Raw genomic sequence first — 12995 nt, forward strand, 5'->3', positions numbered from 1 at the left:
TTATCTAACTTCTTATTAATTAATAATAAAGTATTAGTTTTAAGATGATTAAAAGTTAAGCTTGAAATTGCTAGAGAACGTTTCTTCAAATTAACAATATGCATCAATTAAGTTTCTATATTACCAGTTGTGAGAAGAATATCATTCACAGAAAGTTCAATTTCCATAACAAAATTATCTGGTAATGATTTACCTATAATATTTTCATTTGATCTAATATAGTTAGCAAAAACTTCTATGACCAGAGCAAACCACAATGGTGACAATGGAAAACCTTGATTCATACCTTTTTGAATTTTAGAAGTGCTAGAGAGAAAATAACCTATTTTGACAAAGAAGCAAGCATTATTATAAAGCTCCATTGAGAAATTATATTCTTTAAGAACTTTGTATAGAGTCAAAAGCTTTATCAGAATCCAAACTGATAACTGAAAGTCCTTTTTTTTTGTTTTTATTAGCATAATCTATTAAGGTGTTCAGTCTAATTATATTATCTTGCACCTGTCTATTTAATATAAACCCAGTCTGATGGTGCTAACTACTTCTGGCAAAATTAAATTAATTTTACTAACTAAAGTCGATATAAACAACTTATAATCAACATTTAAGAGAGAAGTGGGATGGTAAGAGAAACGTAAAGGTTCCTTATCTTGCTTAAATATAGGTGATATAAGAGAAAATCACAAAGATGGTGGAACATTAACTGTAGTTTTAATTTCTTTAAAAGCTTTTGATATTATATTAGCTAGATTACCATGCAATAGTCTATATAAATCTGGTATGATACCATCTAACCCTGGTGCTTTTTCTAGAGAAAATGGTTTATCAATTCTCCTTGTTTGCTCTTTAGTTAATTTATGATGTATATTATTTTTTAAAGTGTCTAATATATTATCTTTAAATTATTACCAGTTTAAGAGATTTCTTTGATATGATTTAATTTACTAATTTTCTCAAATCTAATAGCTAATTTATGTAAATTCGAAGGATTCATTGAATAAGATTGAAGTTTTAGTTTTTCTAAATTAATGGAGACCTTATGATTTAAGATTTCAACATATTTTGTAATGAGATTTTTTAGTTCTGTATGAGAGGAGATATCATTTGATTTTAAACGCAACTTTAGATTATCAATTTTAGACTGTAGAATACTAATTTCCTTGCTTCATTCATTTCTTTTACAATAATGTCAAAGTGCAATTCTACCATTAATGTAAGCTTTCAATGAGCCCCATAAAATAACATCTGAAACTTCACCATTATAGTTTATGTCTAAAAAGATATGTATCTCATTTTTAAAAACTATGCTTAAAAACCCTTAATTTTAGCAATATAAAGTTAAAAGAAATTGCATTATGATCAGATAGCGGGCAAGATACTATTCATGCTTCTTTAACATTCAACAATAGAGTATTAAAAATAAAAACTTTATCTATATTAGTTTGAGTTTCACATCTATAAGAATAAAGAATGAAATGAAGAGTATTAGTTTCAGGTCATAAATATCTTTAAAGTTCATTGAGCTGATAAAATAATAGTAAGCGTTTAACTGAATATGATAATCTGAGTTTCTTATTGCCAGTAGTATCTTTTTCAGACAGAATACAAATAACATCAGCAGCTATAATAACGTCACATTTTATATAATAAGTCATAATATCCAAATACTTTTTTGAAACTTTAGCTCTAACTCCTGTAATCCAAAAAGAACTTAAGAACACTTAAATGTTGTCATTTATTTCAACTTCAATGAGACATAATGTACCATTTTTATCCAAGAAAGTGTCAATTACTTTAGACATCATAGATGCATTTTTCCACAAAATGAGAATGCCTCTTCTTTTTTATTTGAATTGAGAACAAGATAAAGTCAAATATTCTTTCAAAATTACTCTGCTAATGTCATTGTTGAGCAGATGAGTTTCTTGTACAAATACAATATGAGCATAGTCTAACTTTAAATATTTAAATAAACTACCCCTCATTAAGGCACTGTTTAAATATTCAAAGATAAGCATTTGTAATACGATATCTTGACATCTATAGCATAATACTACAACTAAAAGAGTTTTAACATATTCAGTTATAGACAACGCTGCTAACACATTCATTAAACATTTTAAAATATTAAAATTTAAACACCTTTCCATGGAATAAAATATTCCTGGTTTGATGAAATAATCAGACTACTTTCCAGCAATCCCATTAGTCAATCTACAAATCAGTCAAATACAACTACTTCTCAAAAGATAAGATTATGATATTATAAGACAGAATCCTAAAAAAGAACAGTCATATAGAGTTATAATAAATATTATAATATATATGTTAAAATTGCTTAAGTAAATAAGTTAATACTGCTATAGAGCATATTAGATCACTAGAAAAACTCGTGTACTATATAAAGAGCCACAAACTTTCCCTGTTCATATAATTAAAAGGTAAAATAAAAATTAAGAAAAAAAATACAAAATTAAAAGCACAGTAAAAACCTAATATATAATTAAAGAAATTTGTAAGAAACACCACTGTATAAAAGCCCTACATTTATTTTTATTTTAATTTCATATGTATTGAATGTAGGCTTTAACTTAAACTTAAGTATGCAGCTGTTATGTGTACAATTGTGATCATATTTCTTTAAGACGTTTCTGAAAAGCTTTACTACTTATTCCTGTTTATTCTAAAGAGAGCATTGCTTGTCATAAAAAGAAGACAATAAAAACAACTAAATCACTGTAGCTCTTTTTATAGTAATACAAGTAAAAATGAAACAAATACAATAATAAATATTTATAACTATATAAATATATATATATATATATATATATATACATGGGTCTACCTGAAAACGCTAACAATGCAGAATGCCGACAACGAGATAACCGACACGGAAACACCAAAAAAAAAAGTTCTAAAACACGAACATTCATATGCCCGACAAACCAAAATCCAGACAAGCAAGAAAACAAATACCTTTCCCAAAAAACACACACACAACACAAGCACACAAAAACCTTACAAACCTACACTAAACCTTACAAATACAGCTATCTATGCACTAACCTTAACACAAACCCTAACCGTAAGGTGCGTCACTATTGCACACTTACCTTACCCGCACCCTAACCCTAACTCACTTAACCCACCCCCTAACCCTCAAGTCCATCACTATCGCACACTTACCTTACCCACAATGTGACCCTAACGTCTGTTCTTATCGCACACATACCTTAACATGTTGGTGTTGTCAGCATCGGGATTCTCAACTGTCGGTCTTCTCCGTTGTCGATCTTCCAGTGTCGGTGTTCCTGTTGTCGGCGTTCTGCATTGTCGGCGTTCTGCGTTGTCGGCGTTTTCAGGTAGACCCATATATATATATATATATATATATATATATATATATATATATATATACATATACATATATACACACACACACATACACATGCACACACACACACACACACACACACACACACACACACACACACACACACACACACACATTTGTATCCTAAATATTATAAAATTCAACTATTAAAATATCTAAAAGAGTATTTATTATTTGTTTAAATACTGCTATACCAAAACAGAACATAAATTATTATAGCTTCCATGCAGACTCAGATACACCAAAGTGATCCAGTGACTGACATTGCTAGCTGACACATTACTAAACTGTGTTACTAAAAGAATCAAACCATATACCAAATAGTAACAACACTTCATTTAGACAGCTTGCCAAACTTCTGTATATCTGCTAAATATAAATAATTGTTATATAGAACTGCATTTTATTATAATTTTACACACCATTCCTTTATTATTAATCTATCATAACCTGGCATCGTTTTCAAATAAATTTGACTAAATACAATCATCATATTCACTTAAAAAAAAAAATAATGAAATCATTACTTGAATCTCCTTTAGTTCAATATATAATAATACCTAAACCTTAAATATCCATTAAGTTAAAAAGTAACATTTGATAGATACATTTCAGTGCTTAAGTTAAAATGCACATCTGACAAATCACATTAACATAGAAAAAATGAACCGCAGGTCTGCAGACACTCCAGCTGTAAGCTTGTGATTAAACCACACCAACCACGGGTAAATCTTTAATATACCATGTCATTGGTTATTGCTATATTAAAAACTATCTATTTTGTTTTGATGTCTGATAGTTAAAAAAGTTGATTTAAAAAAGCACTTGACAAGGAAGGACTTCATTAAGCCACTCTGATTACACAGAGATGTTATTGTGCCTCAGTAATATGTTATCAGTGGTGTATAGCTTATTTTCATTTCCAAAGAACATTAAAGAGAAGAGATAATGAACATAAGTCGTATATCTGTCATGAAAAACATGTTCAGCGATGCTATATTATTCAGGTTTATAGAGCTGTCATATGTTACTGATTTCAAAGAGAAAGGTTATGAGAGTGAATCTTTGGAAAAGTTAAAGGCAGAAATTATAAGTGAAAGGAATGATAAGGCCAAACCATACTTTTCATATAGGAACACTGATACATTAAGTACAAAGAAAGCTAATAAGTGTGAATATTTGCATTATCTGACAACTTATAATAGAAGGACTAAAGTTGTTAAGGGTATTATTTCAAAGAATTGGGGTTTATTATCTGCTGTACCTGAAATTAAGAATATTACAGGAGATAAAACTAGTTTTTCATATAGGAATAGTACTAGATTGAAAAAGCGCTTGCATTAGAAGGATATGAAAATGAGAGAAAATAGACCTATTAGGAGAATAGGGACTTTTTCATGTCTTAATTGTGTGTGCTGTAAATATTGACAGATAATGAAATTTATATACCCCATAACGAAAAAGAACTATACTTTTAAAGCATCTGCCACATGTAGTACCTACAATGTAGTTTACCTTGCTACCTGAATGAGGTGTTTAGCTTTCTATGTGGGTAAATCAATATGTAAACTTAAAGATCAAATTGGTGAACATAAATCAGATATTAGAAGGAAGGTAAATAATGGCTTCGCCAAACACATTGAGGAGGAGGGTACTGAACATGTGTTTAAATTTGGGGTTATTAATGTTATTTATCCTAATATAAGAGGGGACGTCAATAATAATACATTAGAAGTGAATGATTGGATAATATTGTTTCAGGCAGATACCAAACCAGAAATTAATGCATCTGTGAGTCTAAAACCACTGTTAAAAAAGAAGCAAATGATTTTAAGGAAATAAATTAAAATTCTGATAGATAAATAAATATATATATATATATTTTTTCCCCCATTAATATTTTGTGTTTTGAAATATATTAAATATCTTAAATGTTTTATATGTGTTTAAAATGATGTATGCCTTTTAGGGTAAACGTGTTTTCATTAAAGCTGTGACATGTCATTTTATTTGAATGTATATAAAGAAGGGAGGGTATTTCTAATTTCTTTCTTTAAACTGAAGAAGGGTGTTTGCCCAAAAGCTATGTGATTTATTAAACCCTGTTTTATACAGTGAAAATATATTTTGTTGTCAAGTGTTCCCTTCTACTGGAATATTTTTTGCTTTGGATTTGTTGTGTTTACAGTGAAGGTTTACCGTTGTGCTGTTCCTTGGTTGTTACATATGCAAAACTGTTCACAGAAACCCTGTAAAAGCATGTTAATAGCTGCACAGAAGCAGCTGTACTCACCAGTAAGAAGTACAGAACTAACTCAAAAAAGAAGCCACCCTGGTAGAATCACAAAATTAGTAAGGTGTATAACAGAAGGAAGAAAATCATAGCAAAAATTAGGAGGTGCAGCACCCACCAGGATAAAAGCACTCTCATCAAACTAAACAAACAGCTCAGAGGACAAAGTCTACCAAAGCCAAATTAGTGGTAAATTTGGCCTCCCAGGCCAAGGACAACCTCAAGGCATTCTTTATCTATGTCTGCAACCTCAAAGGTAATACACAATTGCGTGCAGAGCTCATTGTTAATGGAGCCACCTACACTGATCCAGAATATATAGCAAACCTACTGGCCGATTAATTCATCTCCAACTTTACCCCTCTCTCCCTCTCAACCTTCCCTCAGGAAATACCATCAAATATAACTCCCCCTGCTATCCTTAGGGAACAGGTCCTTAATGCTCTCTCTAAGGCCAAGAACATTGCATCAATGGGCCCAGACAATATCCCTAGATACCTTCTAAATAGCTTGAACCATGAACTATTAGGCCTTCTGGAATTGCTATTTAACTGTAGCCTCCAAACAGGATCTGTGCCTCATGAATGGAGAACAGCAACAGTCACCCTCTGCACAAACATGGGTCATCTGCAGATCCTGGAGACTACAAACCCATAAATCTCACTAGTCTTTTATGCAAAGCCATGGAAAGAATTATCATGGAAATGATCAATAATGATATAGTAAACCTCCAGACACTGGACCCAACCCAGTTTGGTTTCATCAAGGTCAGGTCATGCCTTCTCAGCCTGGTGGACTTCTTTGATAAGGTCATCAAAGCAATAGATGAGAGCAAAATGGTTCAAACTGCCTACCTTGACCTGGCCAAGGCATTTTACACAATACCCCACTTGGGCATTATTGGCAAACTCAAGAAGTTAGGTGAAAACCATTTTTCACCCAGTGGATAGCCCACTGACTCACAGACAGGACCCATGAAATTAACATTAGGGAGTCCACCTCTAAAAAGAGGCCAGTCACAAGGGGAGTCACTTAGGGATCACTCCTTGGACCACTCCTTTTTGGCATTTACCTCTCTGAAGTCAAGGCCAATGTCATCGGTCTCTGGCTGACTAAATTTGCAGATTATTCAGATTTGAAGCTGTCATTGAATCCCACACTGACACAAGTGCTCTCCAGGAAGGGCTGACACAGACAAACTGGTGTCAGAGTCATGGACTAAAACTAAATACCAAGAAATGCATAATAGTATGCTTTGGGAAGTCATCAACCTCTGGTAACTATCATATTGACAACACACCCCTTAGAGTTGATCCAGTAGTCAGGGACGTGGGGACACACATAGACAGTAATCTAGCCTTTGACCATCACGTGTCTACAGTAGTGAGGAAATCATTCTATGTTAGGCAACTTCTAAACAAAGGTATGGCATCTAGGTCCAAGGAAGTCAATGTTCCACTGTAGTCGACATTCATCAGACCTATCATTGAGTACAATGCCCCCTTTGGACTTGAAAAAAATCACCAAAATCAACACTGAAGGAAAACAAGAAAGCACTTTACTGTAAAAAAACTTGTTATTTTCTGCTTTCATCCAAACCAAAACTTCATCAGAATAACTCTCCCAATAGCAATAAACAACCTATTAATTACATAATTAGCAATCAATTAAAAACATATCTAACAATAGACAAAATCAAGAACATTTTACAGACTTTAATCTCATTCCATTTAAAACACATTTAATATTAACATGTTCATTGAGACCCAGTGCTTTATCTGGCCAAGTTTAATTTGCCAGAGTGTTTCTTTTTGTTCCACTTTATTCCTAAAATTACCTCCTCTTAAATCTAAGGGAACAGCCTCTATTATAGTAAAGAGAAACTTTTTGAACCCATCATGAATTAAGGAATGTTTAAACAAAACATTGTTTTCATCCTTAGATTTGATGGCATATAAATGTTCCCTGTTTCTGTCTCCTAGACTCCTAGTTGTCATCCTAACATAATAAGCATTACAGTTGGAACACACACTGATATATGCCCCCTTTGATATGTACCTATACAGTCATATCCAGTAAATGGAATGTCCACAGAGGTTCCTCACTAAAAGAATACAGGGCGTAAGTAAAATGTCCCATGCAGACTGCCTCGAGGCCCTATCGCTGTATTCTGTCTCCTACAAGTGTTGAGTGGAGATCTGTGTCTGAAGTTCAAGGCATTGTTAGACCCCAGTCTGATGGACCTCATGCATTCAGCAAAACAAACAGCATCAGAATTACTCATTCTAAAGAATTAAACCTTGTCTGTGATATAAGTAGGACCTGCTGGAGAGACAAGTATGTATCCCAGAGACTACTCCATCTCTGGAACAGGCTCCCCATCCATGTGAAGCAGAGTTCCTGCCTAACCCAATTCAATTGTGACTTGGACAGTTGGTGGGGGAACAGGAAAGTCATCCATGGCTTAGCACATGTGTTTCTAATGGACACAGGCAGTCTGCAAATGGTTCATCTCCCAGGCCCCTGCTTGTAAATGTTTCATCCCACGAGCCCCTGCTTTCACTTAGCAAGGATACCAGAACTTGTCAGAGATTTGGGATGCATGGCTAGGCTTAAAAAGACCCATGTGGTTGTTAGCCTAGTAACCATCTATGAACCTAAGCTATTTGATTCAGCATTATGATCAGGCATGTATAAGGTAATCATACCTAAATCATTCTTTTCCTGATTTTGATAACTCATACTTAGCCCAGAAATACCACCTCCAAAGTAACTTAGCACTTTTTATATTTAGTGTGAGATGTCACATGTTTTCCTATCCTTTCTTCTGTACTAGGATTCGTTTCAGCCTCTCTTCTATATCTGTAATCTACTACCTCAGCTCTGGCTTTATTAGGAAACACATTTATCCTGTTCTCCCACTCCTAAACTATGCCAGAGACAAATATATTAAACAACACAGGCCTGACCAGTATGTCTTGTAGTATCTGATTTTTATTTATTTCTCAAAGGCAGTGAGCCCCATACCTGTTGTATCCTGGCTACCAAATTCGAAGCTGACATTTTTTTTTTGGTGAACCCTTAAGACAGGACAGCTAAAACATGTAAGGAAGCAAACCAAAGAGACTTAGAACTACAACAGAATCATACAAGAGCTGTATCAACAGCAAAAATACTGAGGTCATTTGTTAAGAAAGCTGAAACTGAGCGGTACATGCTAAGTGATAATCTTTGTAAGTACATGACAGGTACCATTTTTCAAAAGCTGCCTGGTGAAAAGTGGATTTATTTAAAGTCTCACTTTCTAGCAAAATGCAAATGCAGATTACAGTCCCCATTGGAGCACAAGTACATTGTACTGAAACTGTATGCTTTGTACTTCATCTCATGCTTCTACTGGGAAGCACATTCTGGGTATGAGTTTGGTCAACTGTCCTCCCTGCACCATTATAAATGATGACCTGCATCTGTCACCCCTGGGCTTCCGGATACTGGCCAAGGCTCTTGACATCCCTATAGTGCCTTTTTTAGGCAGTGTTCCAAAGATTAAATTACCACCGTAACAGCTACAAACAAATGCAATCTGAGTCTAAATCTCAAAATGCAGTCACTCGAAGCACTCCTTAAAATTGAGAACATCAGCATTTGTGCTGTAATAGAGACCTTGTTTAAGGCAGCAGAAAGCACCCCTACACTACCAGGCTATAACTCTTTCCACACCTTTCAGCCCCAGAACTTGGATTGAAGCTCCAAAGGCAGTGGTGTTTACATATTTATAAAGGATGCTCACACCTCCAGACTGGTAGCCCAACATAACACATCAGAGATACTTCAGGTGCAGCTAACATTGGGTAAGACAGCAATTTAGGTCATAGCCTGCTATAGGTCCCCAACTATGTCCCAAGACTCAAACTCCATGTTCCTAAGCACTCTGGAGAATATTAGGGTACAGCCTAACACTCATACTAGGTGACTTCAATTATCCCTCCATTAACTGGGAAAACTATTCATGTAACAATACACTTGTCCAACATTTCCTGGAATTCATTAATTCCAATGCCCTGGACCAGCTCATTCTTACCCCCACTAGAGGTAGCAACATCCTTGACCTGGTCATTACTAACATGGGCAACTGTTGCTCTACACCAATAGTCAGCTCTTCTCTAGTTAGATCCGACCACAAATTAAACACCTTTTAAATCCACATCCCTCCTACCCCCCCCCCCGCCCCGCAAAGATAACCACTATGAAAAACTTCTCCAAAGCTAACTTTGGACTCTTAAGAACAGATGTGGCTAACTTCACAGCACCCATGCAAATGGAGAATAGTTGCATGACCACCTAATCATACACCAATGCACTGCACGAACACGTACACAAATGCATGGATCTCGCCATACCCAATAGAACCAAAAAAGGAAGCCAATCTGGTGGTCCCCTGCCATAAATAAACTTTACAACAGAAGGAGAAAACTGATGCAGAATAAGGTGACTTCCCAAGACTGAAAAAACTTCCTTATCAGCCTCAACAAAAAGTTGAGATCCCTCATCAAATCCTCTAACGCTAGCTATGAAAACAGAATTGCAGCAGATAGTAAAGACAATCACAAGGTCTTCTATAGTTATGTAAAGATATCTCCACGGCAAAACCGAGATTTGCTCTGAGCTACTGCACATCTCATTACTAAGGGTTTTGCATCCAGGAAGAGGTCATTGTCTCCCTCTACTCTTTCCTCATTAGGCGAATCATCGAGTACAATGCCCCATTTAGCATGTACCTCACTAGACACCTGCCACAACTGGAGAGGCTGCAAAAGTACCTCACAAAGATGATCCTAGGCCTTAAACACTTGTCCTATATGGACAGACTCAAAAACTCCAACTATTCTCTGTCTCATATCGCCTACTTAGAGGTGATCTCTGCATGACTTACAAAGCAATGTCTGACCCAGCTCTGTTACAAATGCTACATCTAAAGAAATCCCAATCTCTCTGCACCACGTGCTCCAGAGACCTCAACCTCATTACCACAATCAACAGAACGTACTGGAGGGACAGGTTCATAACCCAGAGACTGCCCATGCTATGGAATAGACTGCCCATACATGTCAAGCAGAGCACCCCTTTGACCCTCTTCAAGAGAAATCTTGAGGAGTGGATAGGAAATAGAAAATTCACCCCGGGGATCACTCCAGTGGTGCTACCCGACAGCGCCACTGGGAACTAAGGTAGGGTAGCATGATGCCAGGGTAATCCTATGGCTTGGCTTGTAAAGGCCCCAGGACCATTAGCCTAGTACACACCTATGAACCTATGAAGCAGCTACATGGGATCATTGCTGACTTTACAACAGAGTGAGAAGGAAAAGGTTGCTGTTAGTCGTACTTCTCTGTAAAGATAGCTATACTGCAACCACACAAACAGTATGTAGCCATGATGTTCATTGTTAGCCGTACTTCTCTGTAAAGATAGCTATACTGCAACCACACAAACAGTATGTAGCCATGATGTTCATTGCACTCCTTATAGTCAAATACAATATTAAGTTGCTGGAACATAGAATGGTTCTTAAAATAATGTGTAAAAGCACTATAAAATGCTAGTAACAGCAGGTTAAATCTGAGTGCTTATATAAGAAGAAATGGATGTAGCTGTGTGCAGTGTGGGAAAATACTAAGAAAAATGGCAAACTAGGAAGGAGTAATTTCTCTCTCCCAATTACCTAGAAATTAAGGGACAAAAGACTGCAAACCAAACCATTAGACTAAACTCATCTGGGATGTGCACAGGAAAATAATCTCACAGAGTATTTTTTTCCATTTTATTTTATTTGTTAATTGGCTAAATTAATTGGTTCTGAGAGCTTTTTCAGACATGACCCATGCTCAGGGAAAACAGTATATAAAATAGATTAGTAAAGACTAAAGGTTTCTTCTAAGCAAAGAATATTAAAGTCACAAGTAATTACTGCAAACTATATACAGAGCTCAAATAACAAATCAGAAAGATTAAGCAATTAACTGAGACAGTTATTAATTCTCAGAATAGGATATTGTCAAACAGATAATAGCAGGATAACCTCAAGCAAATATTAGCTAACAGAAAATATAATTATCAGTTTAAGCCGACTAAAGAGCAGCAGGGACTAACAACAACTAAGCAGAGCAGAAAATAAAATAAAGGTTTTAAGGAGGACTAGAACACATGGTGCTGGGGGATGGAAGACACAAAATAGGGTAGATGTGGATTATCTTCTTACGAAGTTTTGGGTTTTGGTTCTTGAGGGTAGGTGTTAGTGATAAAAGCAATACATGAAGAATGTGAGAGAATAAATGGGGAGCAGTATTGTACCACTAATAAACTACTGTTATACATTGTCAGAGTGGTCAGACATTTAGAAATGGCCGAAGTCAAACTAAATCAGATTACAGGTAGAAGGAACAAAAATCATCTTCTTTTACATATTCTAGAAGCTTTTGTTTAAAGAGTTTAAGGTCAGCAATGATCTTGAGGCCTATAGAAAGTGTTCTACATTTCCAAATACAATGACCTAATTTAGAGGAGATCTGCTAAAATACATTTAGAATAAAATTACGTATGATGAGCCTCAGAGTACAGATTTGCAGAAAAAAAAAGTGATAGTCTCTATAATTGCTAAAAAAGTCACAAGAATTACTGTGTAAAACCCAAAAGATTTAATGTGTGATCACAGCCATTTGATTATACTGAGCTGTAGTGGTGGTCTTGATTCAGTGATTAATTAATTAATTAATTAATTAATTAATTAATTAATTTACTGTGCATATATCAATGGGATTTAATACATGACTACAAGTATTTAGGTTTCCTGGTTGGTAATGCTTGTCACAATTTAACTATTGGTTCATATATTTGTTGGTTTGTTAATTAACTGGATGGTGAACTGGTCCACTGGTGGTTTAGAGCCATAACATCGGCCAAACACATAGCATTTATAGAAGAAAAAAGTTACAAAAACAGTTCAGTAAAATAGGTGACTATATAAAGAAGATATTCTACCACATCAGACTTAATGTTAAATGTCATGATGAGTATTATAGTCATAGCTTACATTGACATTATATACGTTTAGCATCAAACATCTGTTCACCTCATCTCTCTGAAGCAGCTGCATTCACAGAATTATGTATGTCACTGTAGCAAGCTAGCTATGCGTTTTACATACTTTTATTCTTTGTTCCTGATCTGCTGTGGCAGAATATTCCAGTTTGCATGAGCAAATTACTAAAACCGTTTTACCTATCATAAATTCAAAAGCTGGTCTTTTAA

This window comes from Protopterus annectens, chromosome 15.part0 (assembly GCF_019279795.1).
Source record: "Protopterus annectens isolate FY-2018-M chromosome 15.part0, PAN1.0, whole genome shotgun sequence".
Classification (NCBI taxonomy): Eukaryota; Metazoa; Chordata; order Ceratodontiformes; family Protopteridae; genus Protopterus; species Protopterus annectens.